The following is a 15,938-nucleotide window of genomic DNA, read 5'->3' as shown; positions in this document are numbered from 1 at the left end:
TAATGTTGTGCTTTTATTTAAGAAGGGCAGCAGGGATAAGCAATGGAACTACAGGCCAGTGAGCCTTACATCAGTGGTGGGAAAGTTATTGGAAGGGATTCTGAGAGACAGGATTTATATGCATCTGGAAAGGCATGGTCTGATTAGGGATAGTCAGCATGGTTTTGTGCGTGGCAAATCGTGTCTCACGAATTTGATTGAGTTTTTCGAGGAGGTGAACAAGAGGATTGACGAGGGCAGGGCGATGGACGTTGTTTACATGGACTTTAGCAAGGCCTTTGACAAGATCCCGCATGGTAGGCTGGTCCAGAAAGTTCGAACACTTGGGATCCAGGGTGAGCTAGCAAATTGGATACAAAATTGGCTTAGTGTTAGGAGGCAGAGGGTGACAGTGGAGGGTTGTTTTTCAGATTGGAGGCCGGTGACCAGTGGTGTGCTGCAGGGATCAGTGCTGGGCCCTCTGTTGTTTGTCATATATATTAATGACTTGGATGTGAATGTAGGGGGCATGATTAGTAAGTTTGCAGATGACACCAGAATTGGTGGTATAGTGGACAGTGAAGAAGGTTGTCTAAGGTTACAACAGGATATAGATAAACTGGGAAAGTGGGCAAGGCATTGGCAAATGGAATTTAACGCAGACAAGTGTGAAGTGATGCATTTTGGGAAGTTAAACCAAGGCAGGACCTATACAGTGAATGGCAGGACCGTGGGGAGTGTTGCTGAGCAGAGAGACCTTGGGATGCAAGTACATAGTTCCCTGAAAGTGGCAACACAGGTAGACAGAGTTGTGAAGAAGGCGAATGGCATGCTTGCCTTCATCGGCCGAGGCAATGAGTACAAGAGTTGGGATGTCATGTTACAGTTGTACATAACATTGGTTAGGCTGCATTTGGTGTACAGTTCTGGTTGCCGCACTACAGGAAATATGTGATTAAGCTAGACAGGGTGCAGAAAAGATTCATAAGGATGTTGCCTGATTTGGAGGGCTTGAGTTATAAAGAGAGATTGGATAGGCTGGGTCTGATTTCCCTGGAGTGAAGGAGGCTGAGAGGGGACATGATAGAGGTATATAAAATTATGGGAGGCATAGATAGGGTAGATAGCCAGAGTCTGTTTCCCATGGTAGGGGTGACTAAAATTAGAGGGCATAGATTTAAGGTGAGAGGGAGGAGGTTTAAAGGGGTAAATTTTTCACACAAAGAATAGTGGGTATCTGGAATGAGCTGCCTGAGGCAGGAACAGTAGGAACATTTAAGAGGCATCTGGACAGGTACTTGAATGAGCAAGGCATAGAGGGATATGGAATTAACACAGGCAGGTGGGATTAGTATAGTTAGGCATTATGGTCAGCATGGACATGGTGGGCCGAAGGGCCTGTTTCAGTGCTGTATCTCTCTATGACTCTAGAGTCTGTGCTGACCATCAACCACCCATTTATACTAATCCTACATTAATCCCATATTCCCCACCACATCCCCACCTTCCCTCAATTCTCCTACCACCTACCTACACTAGGGGCAATTTATAATGGCCAATTTACCTATCAACCTGCAAGTCTTTGGCTGTGGGAGGAAACCAGAGCACCCGGCAAGAACCCACATGGTCACAGGGAGAACTTGCAAACTCAACAAAGGCATTACCCAGAACTGAACCCAGGTCACTGGAGCTGTGAGGCTGCAGTGCTAACCACTGTGCCAATGTACTGACTCTAACTCCTCATACATATTGGGCAGGATTTGCCTGGTCCTGGGGTGACAGGCTGGGAGGCGGGTAGGCGGTAGAGGTTGGGTGGGCCGGGAAAACAGCAGGAAGCTGTGTCCAGATGGGTCCCCGATGCAGTCCCGCTGCCGGGAAAGTATCCCAATGGTGGGCCCAGATGTGCAGCAGTTGCCCGTCTCTGCTCGGCAGGCAGCTAATTAAAATATTTAGGGATCCTATTAGGATCGATTGTTCGGGCCCGGTGGCATTTTGCTAGTGGTGGACTGACCCCCAGCTGCGTAGGGGAGGCCGCCAGCTTCATGGAGGCGGCCTCCCTGTGGCTATCTGCCATCAGAGCTGGAGGCTCCATGCCCTGAAGTGTGGGCGATAGGGATGGCCCAATCGGCCATCCGGAGGGGTCTGCCCATTTGGCCCCTCTGATTCTTAATTTTATACTTGCTTCCATGTTGAGGTTCCCTCTCAATCCCCAAGCTGCCTCAGCAGCGCCCACCTCTCCCAGTGGGGCTGGTGAGACTCCAGAGCTGTCGGCCCTCTGAATGAACCTGCACCATCTGAAGCCTGCCTGTTATCCTTAATTGGACGGCCAATTAGGAACCCAACTCTGGAAAATTGCTGAGCTGGACCCACTGCCAGCAAGTGCGGGCTCTGGACCCCATTTGGTCCCAATGTCAGGGTCCTGAAGCCTGCAGTAAAATCCTACCCATAGCACCAGTCTTTTATGTGATGGGATCCTTTCCATCACTCCCTGCAGCATGAGTTCCAGCACAGAATCTCAGAATCTGGCAAGGCATGGGTATGAAGTCACCATTGTCTAGGAATTTTATTGTTTGGATCCCCTTCCCTTTTGTTCCTCAAGTTTTATATAACACCCTTTAAATTTCGGAGACATGGGTAGAGCAGGGGCAGGAATGGATGTTGCAGGTTCCGGGATTTAGATGTTTCAGTAAGAACAGAGAAGATGGTAAAAGAGTGGGGGGGGGGGTGTGGCATTGTTAATCAAGGAGAGTATTACGGCGGCAGAAAGGACGCTTGAGGACTCGTCTACTGAGGTAGTATGGGCCGAGGTTAGAAACAGGAGAGGAGAGGTCACCCTGTTGGGAGTCTTCTATAGACCTCCGAATAGTTCCAGAGATGTAGAGGAAAGGATAGCGAAGATGATTCTCGACAGGGGCGAGAGTAACAGGGTAGTTGTTATGGGGGACTTTAACTTTCCAAATATTGACTGGAAATACTATAGTTCGAGTACTTTAGATGGGTCACTTTTTGTCCAGTGTGTGCAGGAGGGTTTTCTGACACAGTATGTAGACAGGCCAACCAGGGGCGATGCCACATTGGATTTGGTACTGGGTAATGAACCCGGCCAGGTGTTCGATTTAGATGTAGGTGAGCACTTTGGTGATAGTGATCACAATTCGGTTAGGTTTACCTTAGCGATGGGCAGGGACAGGTATATACCACAGGGCAAGAATTATAGCTGGGGGAAAGGAAATTATGATGCGATTAGGCAAGATTTAGGATGCGTAGGATGGGGAAGGAAACTGCAGGGGATGGGAACAATCGAAATGTGGAGCTTATTCAAGGAGCAGCTACTGCATGTCCTTGATAAGTATGTACCTGTCAGGCAGGGAGGAAGTTGTCGAGCAAGGGAGCCGTGGTTTACTAAAGAAGTTGAAGCGCTTGTCAAGAGGAAGAAGAAGGCTTATGTTAGGATGAGACGTGAAGGCTCAGTTAGGGCGCTTGAGAGTTACAAGCTGGCCAGGAAGGATCTAAAGGGAGAGCTAAGAAGAGCAAGGAGAGGACACGAGAAGTCATTGGCGGATAGGATCAGGGAAAACCCTAAGGCTTTCTATAGGTATATCAGGAATAAAAGAATGACTAGAGTTAGATTAGGGCCAATCAAGGATAGTAGTGGGAAGTTGTGTGTGGAATCAGAGGAGATAGGGGAAGCGTTAAATGAATATTTTTCGTCAGTATTTACAGTAGAGAAAGAAAATGTTGTCGAGGAGAATACTGAGATTCAGACTACTAGGCAAGATGGGATTGAGGTTCACAAGGAGGAGGTGTTAGCAATTTTGGAAAGTGTGAAAATAGATAAGTCCCCTGGGCCAGATGGGATTTATCCTAGGATTCTCTGGGAAGCTAGGGAGGAGATGGCAGAGCCTTTGTCCTTGATCTTTATGTCGTCATTGTCGACGGGAATAGTGCCGGAAGACTGGAGGATAGCAAATGTTGTTCCCTTGTTCAAGAAGGGGAGTAGAGACAGCCCTGGTAATTATAGACCTGTGAGCCTTACTTCGGTTATGGGTAAAATGTTGGAAAAGGTTATAAGAGACAGGATTTATAATCATCTTGAAAAGAATAAGTTCATTAGCGATAGTCAGCACGGTTTTGTGAAGGGTAGGTCGTGCCTCACAAACCTTATTGAGTTTTTCGAGAAGGTGACCAAACAGATGGATGAGGGTAAAGCAGTGGATGTGGTGTATATGGATTTCAGTAAGGCGTTTGATAAGGTTCCCCACGGTAGGCTATTGCAGAAAATACAGAAGTATGGGGTTGAAGGTGATTTAGAGCTTTGGATCAGAAATTGGCTAGCTGAAAGAAGACAGAGGGTGGTGGTTGATGGCAAATGTTCATCCTGGAGTTTAGTTTCTAGTGGTGTACCGCAAGGATCTGTTTTGGGGCCACTGCTGTTTGTCATTTTTATAAATGACCTGGAAGAGGGTGTAGAAGGGTGGGGTAGTAAATTTGCGGATGACACTAAGGTCGGTGGAGTTGTGGATAGTGCCGAAGGATGTTGTAGGGTACAGAGGGACATAGATAGGCTGCAGAGCTGGGCTGAGAGATGGCAAATGGAGTTTAATGCGGAAAAGTGTGAGGTGATTCACTTTGGAAGGAGTAACAGGAATGCAGAGTACTGGGCTAATGGGAAGATTCTTGGTAGTGTAGATGAACAGAGAGATCTTGGTGTCCAGGTACATAAATCCCTGAAAGTTGCTACCCAGGTTAATAGGGCTGTTAAGAAGGCATATGGTGTGTTAGCTTTTATTAGTAGGGGGATCGAGTTTCGGAGCCACGAGGTCATGCTGCAGCTGTACAAAACTCTGGTGAGACCGCACCTGGAGTTATGCGTGCAGTTCTGGTCACCGCATTATAGGAAGGATGTGGAAGCTTTGGAAAGGGTGCAGAGGAGATTTATTCGGATGTTGCCTGGTATGGAGGGAAGGTCTTACGAGGAAAGGCTGAGGGACTTGAGGTTGTTTTTGTTGGAGAGAAGGAGGAGGAGAGGTGACTTAATAGAGACATATAAGATAATCAGAGGGTTAGATAGGGTGGATAGTGAGAGTCTTTTTCCTCGGATGGTGATGGCAAACACGAGGGGACATAGCTTTAAGTTGAGGGGTGATAGATATAGGACAGATGTGAGAGGTAGTTTCTTTACTCAGAGAGTAGTAGGGGCGTGGAACGTCCTGCCTGCAACAGTAGTAGACTTGCCAACTTTAAGGGCATTTAAGTGGTCATTGGATAGACATATGGATGAAAATGGAATAGTGTAGGTCAGATGGTTTCATAGGTTGGCGCAACATCGAGGGCCGAAGGGCCTGTACTGCGCTGTAATGTTCTAAAAAAAAATCAGTGTCAGCTGTGGAGTTGTAAAAGGACTTCACTAAATAGTTGCAACTTGCAGTGGCAAAAATATGCAAATCCCAAATTTTGGCAGTAAACAAGTGCAGGCATATTATAGAGACTTTAGAAAGCTGCTTTAACCTCCTCATGACTCTGCTTCTATATGTTGTGTGATTGCCTTTAAGAATGATGTCCCTTTAAGATCTTAGTATGCTAATAAGCTGAGTACTACGATGCAGTCATGTGACTACATGCCAGTCTCACTCTGCTACTGTAGCACCTATAAATAGCTGTAAACTGTATATACTTGTTAGCTGTTAATAAACATGTCTAAGATCTTCAATCACTGACTCCACTCATCTCATTTAGATTGCATCAGACAACATAAAAAGCTTCTCATTACACTACATTTGGCCAAGGTGGCCATAGACAGGTCCAGATTAAATGCGGATGATGAGGTTGTTCATTCCGTCTGCCTGCCTCTTTTCCATCGTCTTGTCCCGGTCCAGACGACACTGGAGAAGGAGTACGCATTGCCTGCAGGTACAATTGAATCCTTCGGCAACGATTGGTACTGGAGGGATTGCAGTGCGTTGTCAACAGAAAAAATAATATTTTCATTTAATTTGATAAGTTTCCTTTTCCTTGAATGATTTGGGTGTTTACTTTTCGTGAAATTCATTTTATTTTAGATGTTTGCACTGGGGCTGGTCTCCTAATTGGCCAATAAGAGAAGAAGTAGTCTGTTTCCATAGTAACTCACCATGCTCAGGTTTCTGACCTGGGGGTGTACAGTGGTTGCTTGTGATGTTAGGGATGAGTCCTGGTGGAGACTCTGTGGACTTGAGAAAAGAGAGGAAAGAAAGAGAAAAGGACTACCAGAAACATTCACATGACCACCATTTACTCCTGGTTTGCAGGCAAACTGGCAACTCCAGGCTAAAAAAATGCAAAAAGTGCGCATCACACTCCTTTAAATAAAAGAATACGCATTGATTGTTTTCAGAGCGAATGCATTTCAAAATTATCAGGAAACATTTTTGAGAAATCCTTTCAAATAGTTAAGCTATTTAGATTAAATTACAGCATTATTTAATCTCAAGAGACATTAAAAATGTTCATTCCAAATAAAATATTTAGTAATAATTATTTATAAATTGGAAAATAACTAACAAACGAATACGTTTGATCAATAAACAGAAATTAAAATAGAATATCATTTCTCTCCCTCTACACCAGTTATAAGTAGCCACAGGAAAGTCAACAGTTTATTTGGGAGTGCTGCTGAATTAACTTTATTCAGATTGTTGTCTGCTCTTCGAGCTCAAATTAAACTCACATTTTTGTATAACTTAGCACACGGACTAGTTATTATTTTTCCTAACTCTCAGAACTAAGTCTCAATTTCATAAATCTCTTCTCACAATTAAGAATCTGTTGGAAATAATTTAACAACTGCACTGATAATTCACAGTGAATTCACAAGAGAGTTAAAATATTGCGAACAAATTACGATATCCCAAGCATTGAAAGTACCAGAAATAAATGATTCCACACTAGGGGGACTTTTAACTTCTTAACCTGCTGGGAGTTGGGGGTGGGTGGCGTTGGGGATGGGGGTGGGGATGCAGTCGTGTGCATGAAACACAGAAGTTGGGCTTCCTCGCATGCTGTGGAGCTTTAAGTTGGTTTCCATTTGGGCGGGAAATACTGGAACAGAGGCTACAGGGCCAGGTAGGGGTGGAAGAGTGGGTGGTCTGATCCTGGGGAGTTGGGGGGGTGGTGGTTACCATCAGGAGGGTGGCTGATCCCAGGGGTGGGTAGAGAATCAGAAGCCACAGGACGGCAGGGATGGGGAGGGGGAGTGGGTCTGAGGCCTCAAAGTGGGGGAGGTTGGAAAGGAGATTGGAAGGGTCAGGGGGTGGTCCAAATGCAGGGGGCTGGTGAGGCAGATATGTTGGATCTAACAGTCCTCACCTCCTTGTAGCTTCGGGGCTTTCTGAGACTTTGGATGCCTGGCTGGTCAGAGTTAAATTTAAAGTGGTGGATAGATATGAGGCGTGCAGCCTCATTATAATATTTAAATTACCAACCCGCCTCCTGGGAGCAGGTCGGCTGCCCAAAATTGGAAGCAGGTGGGTTCCAGTTAGAATTCAGATTTTTAACATTTTAACCTCCCTTCTGACCCTACCCTGCTCATTTTTGGGGTGTGAAAACTCTCCCCCATTTTTTCCACTTGGTGTAAAGGTTGCTAAAGGTTGTATTGTTATGAGTCAGTATAACACCTTCAATGCTTCCTCTTCCTTTGCATAAATTATAGCAGTAGGATTAGATCTCGCTTATCATTTATATTCGGAGATGTACTGAGGATGTAAATGAATTATATAATCACCAGTTCATTTTCTTTTAAAACCAGGTTTACCTCAGTGTCACAGTAAAACAATGGTTTGCTAAAATTCAGATTTGTGATTTCTGAACTGAGATCCTGTTTTTTTACACAAAGCAGTACAAGAACACAGTGTGAGAACATTGTGCATTGTTGTTTAAGCTTTGCTAGACTTCTTTCCTGGATCCAACTTGGACTTCCCACTGCCATTCCCCCTGCTCGATACAGATAGCTCATCTAATGTAACCTTTGAAACGATTTTCCCCTTTTTCACCTGTTAAACAAATACATTTTAAAAAGTTTAGAATTTTTTTACACAGAAGTCATGGAACTATTACTCGATTTTTCACCCACTAACAATGAATGGGCAATATTTGGGTCCACAGACAATTTTCATCATTCGTAGTCTATATTTCCTCTGATGAACACCACCAATTTTTATTTATTTTATTTCATCAGGTGAAAGGTCATTGACCTGAAACATTGGCCGAGTTTTTACGAGCTGGCAGTGGCTCCGTCCACCAGCTGAAAAGTTGGGGGCAACCCTGCCTTGGCCCGTTCTATGAGCACTGACTGGGTTTTATGTGCATCAGGTCCAGCATTGGGGCTTCTGTCCCTTTAAGGGATGAGATCCAGCCTCCAAGAGCTGCTGGTCAATTGGGAGGCCGGAGGCTCTTCACTCCCAGCAGCGCCACTGGGAGTGGTGGCCACTGCTGAGACTGCAACCAGGCCAGAACAGCATCATGGACACCATCCCAGAACCCAGGTAAGTGGGGTTGGGGTCACTGGGACCAGTCAGGCAGACCCCGGCGAGGGGGCTGGTGGTTGGTGAGGATGGGAGGGATGTTTCCGCAGGGGATGCATTTGCTGCTGAGGTGGGCCTTCCATGGACCACAGGGTGCCCGATCAGGAAGGGCACCCCACCCCAACCCCGCGAGGAGGCAGCCAGGGTAAACCTGGCAGTCTCACCATGTGGCGTGAGGGCTCTCCAGCTGCTGGTAAAATACCAGCGGCAATAGGAAGAGGCCCTTAAGTGGCCACTTAAGGGTTTAAATTAGCCTCTGGGTGGGAGGGCCATCTGCCACCTCCCCCGCCACTGCTAAAATGCTAGCGGCGGCAGGAAGGCGACAGGAACACCATCCGATTTCTGGCCCCTGCACTCCTCACGGCTTCGAGGCCATGTAAAATCCCAGCTGTTTCTCTCTCTACAGATTCTGCCAGACCATTTCTCAGTTCAGAGTGCAGGCCTAGTTCCAGGATTACACCAATGAATCTTGGTAATCAGTTGCTAGGAGCTATACAAGAGTGAAGAAAGCTGACCCAAGCTTGCATCTTCCTTTCCTCCTTCACTTTGGGAAAGCCCTTGGCCTCATTTTGTGAGGAATCATTCAGAAATGCCTGTATCGCATCACTCAGTGTCACTGCGCCTCTGAACATCTGGTTGAATGTACATATATATCACCGCTGTAGTTCATCCATCAAGATATAAGGAGCGACAGTGGTTAGAAATGGACTACAGGGCTTCCTCAATGAGACCAATGCACTATGTGGTTCAGTAGTGAGCTATACAGACAAGGTAGGTTCGTGGAGAATGATGATTTGCTGTGGGGGAAGAAGGGTCACTGACCTGAAAAGTTAACTCTGCTTCTCTCTCCACAGATGCTGCCAGACCTGCTGATTATTTCCAGTATTTCTTGTTTTTATTATTTAGGAGGAAGCGGGAGTGCTGTTGGGGTTCTTACTGTTTGGAAACATTGATTGTAAAAGGCCAACAGGATGCAAGCTGCCACTACTGTCACTCAGAATACCCAATTATTATGGGGCAGGTACAAAGCGTGTGAACCACAAAATGGGCTGCACTCCCAGGGATGGGGAGGCCCAGCCAATCTTAATTTACCGTAAATTGTCTCCAATGTGCCTCAGGACCAAGCCAAATGCACTCTCTGGCCAGTGGGTGGGAGCAGGAATTTGACAGCAGCAGGCCATATGAGGCTGATAGGATTGCTCCCCAGCAGTCAATGATGGTGTGGGGGGTGGGGGGGGGGGGGGTGGTGGGAGGTGGTGGGGGGAATGGGGTGCTCTGCACATAATCAGGGGAGGGGCTGAGCATGGGATAGTGGAGGCCCAAGGCTTCCTTAAGACCCAGAATAGCCTGAAAGAAAATGTAATGACTGACCTTACTGGGCTTCTTCAGACCCACACCTAGCTCCTGACAAGTCTGGTCTGACAGGAAAGCTGCCACTGCTCCCCTGCTCTGGCCTCCAACCAAAATTGCAGAACGGGTCCCAACGGGAACATAGGTAGGCTCTGATCCCCATATTTAAACAGGATCCCACTGCCTTCCTGGGGGTGTGCTGCTCGCTGCTCAGAAGAACAGGTTAAGATCAGGATATAGTGAAAGGGTAGTGAGATCATAGTGGGCAAAGTCGCGCCCCTCATTTTAATTGCCCCTCCGGCTCAGTTTCCAGCAGGCAGAGGGAGTTAGAATCGGGGCCAGAGAAGCTACAGGGATGGTCTGAGGAATGGGCATGTCGCATTGAAGTTATAAAGAAGCTTTTGTGAAAATGACTGGAGCACTGAAGAGGGAGTTGTATTTTGCATCACACCTGTGCTGTACCTGACCTGAAAGTGTGAGACACTGACAGCGAGAGCAAAAATAGTGACGAGTGCAGCTAAAAAGCAGCTAAACTACAAAATGCACATCACATCACCACTGTAAAAAAACATTGTTAGATGTTATTAACCACTATTAATAAATATGAGCCAATCTCTTTGTTCATGGTGAGTCACCGCATATGCTGCTTTAGAAGGAGATGAGCATATCGGATGTAATGCAGAATACGTCATTCTGCTGAGTCTCTTAGGAATATAAAGGTGAACTTTCCAATATTGTAGTCCCAGCAGGGAGCATACAATTAAAACCAGGGCTGCAACATTGCAGTCCCGATTTGCCAACTATCTGATCCTGGCAGGCATGGATCCCCATTGGGAACCCAAAGCAACCAAACAGCGATTAAAAATGAATAGACCAATGTGAAATAGATTACATTGGAAATTGTAAGTATACTAATCTGATTGAAAAATTAGCTTATAAAAAAGCCTTTATATCCTTTTAAAAGTCTTAGAAATAAAAGTTGGTTTAAATACAAAAACTACAAAAAAGGGTGTAAGGAGAAGCTGAACAACTACAGGCCAGTCAGTTTAAACCTCAGTGGAAGGAAAGCTTTTAGAGACAATAATTTGGGACAAAATTAACAGTCACATGGATAAATGTGAATTAATTAAGGAAAGCCAGCAAGGATTTTTAAGAGCAAATCAGGTTTAACTAACTTGCTTGAGTTTTTTGGTGATGTAAGAGAGATGAGGGTAATGCGGTTGATGTGGTGTACATGGACTTCCAAAAGGCATTTGATAAAAAATGCCACGTAACAGGATTGTCAATAAAATAGAAGCCCATGGAATAAAAGGGACAGTAGTAGAATGGATACGAAGTTGGCTGCGTGACAGGAAACAAGAAGTAGTGGTAAAGGTTATTTGTCAGACTGGAGGAAGGTAGGGTTCCCCGAGGTCAGTGTTAGGACCACTACTTTTTGATATGTATTAATGACCTAGACTTGGGTGTACAGGGCACAATTTCAAAATTTGTGGATGACAAAAAACTTGGGAGTATTGTGAGCTGTGAGGAGGATAGTGCTAAACTTCAAGAGGATATAGGCTGGCTGGTGGAATGGGTGGACAGGTGGCAAATGAAATTTAATGCAGAGGAGTGTGAAGTGATTTACTTTGGCAGGAATAACAAGGAGAGGCAACATAAAAAAAGGGTGCAATTCTAAAGGGGTTGCAGGAGCAGAGGGACCTGGGGTTATATGTGCACAAATCATTGAAAGTTGCAAGGCAGGTTGAGAAAGCATTTAATAAAGCATATGGGATCCTGAGCTTTATAAATAGGGGCATAGAAAACAAAAGCAAAGAAGTTATGATAAAACACTGGCTCAGCCTCAACTAGAGTAATGTGTCCAATTCTGGGCACCATACTTTGGGAAGGATGTGAAGGCATTAAAGAGGGTGCAAGAAAAAATTCACAAGATTGGTTCCAGGGAACTTTAGTTACGTGGATAGGTTGGAGAAGCTGGGGCTATTCTCCTTGGAGACAGGAAGAATAAGAGGAGATTTGCTGGAGGTGTTCAAAATCATGAGGAACCTGGACAGAACAGATAGGGAGAAACTGTTCCCATTTGTGGAAGGATCAAGAACCAGAGGGCACTGATTTAAGGTGATTGGCAAAAGAAGCAACAGCAACATGAGAAAAAACCTTTTTACGCAGTGAATGGTTAGGATCTGGATTGCACTGCCTGACCGTGCGGTGGAGGTGGATTCAATTGAGGCTTTCAAAAGGGAATTGGATATTTATCCGAGGAAAACGAATTTGCAGGGATACGTGGAAAGGGCAAGGGAGTGGGACTAGTTGAGTTGCTCTTGCAGAGAGCCAGTACAGACACGACGCACTGAATGACCTCCTTCTGTGCTGTAACCATTCTATGATTCTATAAAATAAACAAAGAAATACAAAATAGTACAAAAATATTCGATAGTATACAAAAACACCTTCATATAATTTTAAAGGTTTAGAAATAAAAGGAAAGTTTGTTTAAAATAAACAAAACATGAAATAAATTAAAAGTATGAAATATATTTAGTTATAATTTAGAATATTTTATAGAATTTGTGCAGAATCCATAATTGAAAGAGCGGTTAATAAAGCATACAGTATCCTGGGTTTTATTAAAAGGGCCATAGAGTACAAGAGCAAAGAAGTTATGTTGAACTTGTATAAGACATTAGTTCAGCCTCAACTGGAGTATTGCGTCCAGTTCTGGGCGTCGCACTTTAGGAAAGACATGAGGGCATTAAAGAGAGTACAGAAAAGATTCACGAAAATGGTTCAAGGGATGAGGAATTTCAGTTATGAAGGTAGATTGGAGAAGTTAGGACTGTTTTCTTGAAAAAGAGAAGGCTGAGAGGTGATTTGATCGAGATATTCAAAATCATGAGGGGTCTGGACAGAGTAGATAGAGAGAAACTGTTCCCACTTGTGAAAGGATTAAGATCACACAGATTTAAATTATTTGGTAAGAAAAGCAAAAGTGACATGACGACATTTTTCATGCAACGAGTGTTTAAGGTCTGGAATGCGTTGCCTGAGAACGTGGTTGAGGCAGGTTCAACTGAAGCATTCAAAAGGGAATTAGACAGTTATATGAAAAGTAAGAATGTGCAGGATTACAGGGAGAAGGCAAGGGAATGGAGCTGAGGGAGTTGCTCTTTCAGAGAGCCAGTGTGGACACAGTGGGCCGAATGGTCTCTTCTGCACTGTGATGATTCTGTGATTCTGTGGTTCGATAAAGTATAAGTAGTTGATATAACAAATACCAATTTTTATTGAATTGCAGAGGGCCCTGCAGGATTTTCTGTCCGTTGTGGTTCATTTCTATTGTAGAAAATCCATTACAGAATTCCACTAAGGAAAGTCTTGTTGGGCACATTTCTCTCTGTCTGCTATCTCCCAAAATACATGAATCTTCAAGAAAAAGTTGACCTTATGTGTATTGCTTGGAGTGAAAAGCATTGTGGTAGTCCTGAATGATGCATTCGGAACTCCTGCTGAAAGCCAGCAGGAATTATGTTATCACTAGTAGGCAGGAGTCAAAATGGGTGGGAAGCAATGTACCAGCTAATTTGTAGTGTATGAGCAATTTGTTTAAGTGCACAGGCTTGCGTGGCCCTGCGCCTGCAGTAATATTAAAGGGGCCTGTGTGGGAACTTTCAGATTGCTGTGCAGCCTCGCAGCTTAGTGGGAGCTTTGGTGGGGACTAAGGCCCACCATTGGTGACCCATGGAAATGGTCCCTGGACAAAGTAATTAAAGATCTGGGGATGTGCGGAGGGGAGTCAGCAAGTTCACAATCGGGGGAGAGAGAGGAAGACTGGGCAAGGAAAGCCCAAAGACCGGTGATTGACCTTTTTGAGCCAATAAAAAGATTAACACACCAAATGTAGCAGGACTGTGTGACAGCCGAGGTGTTGCATGATGCATATGAAATGCAAGCTCTTGTACAGTTTGTCACATAAAGGCCATAAAAATAGCTAATATGACTTGCATTCATATAATACATTTCAAATCCTGAAAGCACTTCACAATCCAGAAGTTACTTTTGAAATGTAGCCAATATTGTTTTGTAGGCAAATATGACAGCCAATGTGCATACAGCAAGCGAGTCACGTGGCCTGCTAATGTGCTTTTGTGATGTTGGTTGAGGGTTAAATATTGACCAGAACTGAGGACACTTTGCTCTTCTTTCAGTATTGCCATGGGATCTTTTATGTTCACTTCTACAAAAAGACAGGGCTTATGTCTGACATCTCAAATGGAAGACACCTCAGGGTAAATTTCCATCTTCACTGCTTGACAGTAATCTGCTGGAGCCTATTTTCCTGTCTTTTGCAGAATCACCCCACCACATCCCCCAGTGGGAAGGTGATTTGCTCCATCAGATTACCACCCAGCCAGTGAAGGCAATGTCTTACCCCCATCTCTGCCAGTGTAGTGCTCCATCAGTACAACACTGAAGCGCAGCCTAGATTATGTGCCCAAATTCTGGAGTGGGGTTTGAACCCAGGACTTTTTTTGGTTCAGACGCAACCCCAAAACCAAACTGACATCAAGATGAGGATCAAATATATCGTTTCAAAATTATGTAAAAGGTAAGGAAAGGATTGAGAGGATAAATAGTGAAGGTTGTTTCCACTGGTTGGTGATTTGGCAAGAACAGGACATAGGCTCGAGGAAGGGATATTCAAACGGGCGAGCAGGATCAGTGTGTGGGAAGCCCGAAACAGGCGTTGCACCCAGCTGGTCTGAAAAAAAAGCAAGGCCTGGATGATTTTAATAGCCAACCTTCATTTGTGGATGGCATGAGGATAAAGAAGTTGGCTGAACATAGATGGGCAATGGTGTGCTATGGAGTAATATTGGTTTGTGAACACAGCTGTAGTTGGCTGACTTCGCAATGCTGCAGTGGTGTTGGTTTAGTGTGGACTGGCTATGATAGAGATAATTTGACAAAGAGTAGATTGTTATTAATGTAGAATGAAAAAACAGTTGAGTGCATTTGTAATAGCTTGGAAAAGACATGGAAACATGGATTAATACTAATGTGTAGAAGCTGATTGATTGTAGTTTAGCACTAAGGTGAATTGAGTGTGGATAAGTATTAGTATAAACATGGCCTTGGATTTATTTACTTATTCTCTAAGTTGAAATTGCAAGACAGACTTGTAAAATTGGAGCTGTTTTCATCAGAATAGAAGAGATTGCAGGGCAATTTGATGAATTGTTTGAAATTATGAAGGAATGGAACACAGTAGATAGAATCAAACTGCTTTCAATGATTGTGGAGTTTCGGACAATGGGCATATGTAAAAACCATGAACTGAAGTTGGTGTAGAGAAGATGGTTAAGTGTTAATTCATTAGTCTGGGAATGATTTGGGCGTGGATGGACTTCCACTGGAGTGATGCAGCACTAATTTGAAGCAATCTGTATGTTATGAACTGGCATCAGGATTCCAAAGTTGGCCATAGATTAGTATTGGTGTGAAGAAATCGCAAATATGGCTTTAAGATCATACGAAGGGCAGAGAAGAATATCAAGGAGGAATCATGAAAGAAAAGCATTTCAAAAGTTAAAGCCGATTTTGCAAGACTACATTCTCAGTCACCGACCAGAGCTAGTGTCATGGAATTGCGCTTCCAATTGATGAGACTCCCTGCTAAGAGCACAGCTAGGTTTCCTGCATTCAGGATAGGAAAATCAGCCAAGGTTATGATTGCTCTTCAGGGACCACTGCTGTGAAGTACATGTATAGAAACTAATTAAGGACATGAGCGATCTTGTTTTCGACAACCCTGGGGTAAAGGAGCTTGCTAACACTCATACATAAAGAATGGCCACTTGGTTGAGACATGCCTGTGGTACTACACCCCAACATAACTATGTACTTTCAGGAGAGGAAAAAGAAAAGACAAAACAATAAAATAGATTAGAAAACTCCACATTACAAGGTTGGAAGCCACCTTCCCCGCGGCAGTCTTTTTCTGCTTTGGTCGGTCCAAAGTGATGCACTGATTCTTAAGAATCTCTGTAATCA

This window comes from Heterodontus francisci, chromosome 15, assembly GCF_036365525.1.
Source record: "Heterodontus francisci isolate sHetFra1 chromosome 15, sHetFra1.hap1, whole genome shotgun sequence".
Taxonomy (NCBI): domain Eukaryota; kingdom Metazoa; phylum Chordata; class Chondrichthyes; order Heterodontiformes; family Heterodontidae; genus Heterodontus; species Heterodontus francisci.
This window is presented reverse-complemented; position numbering follows the sequence as displayed.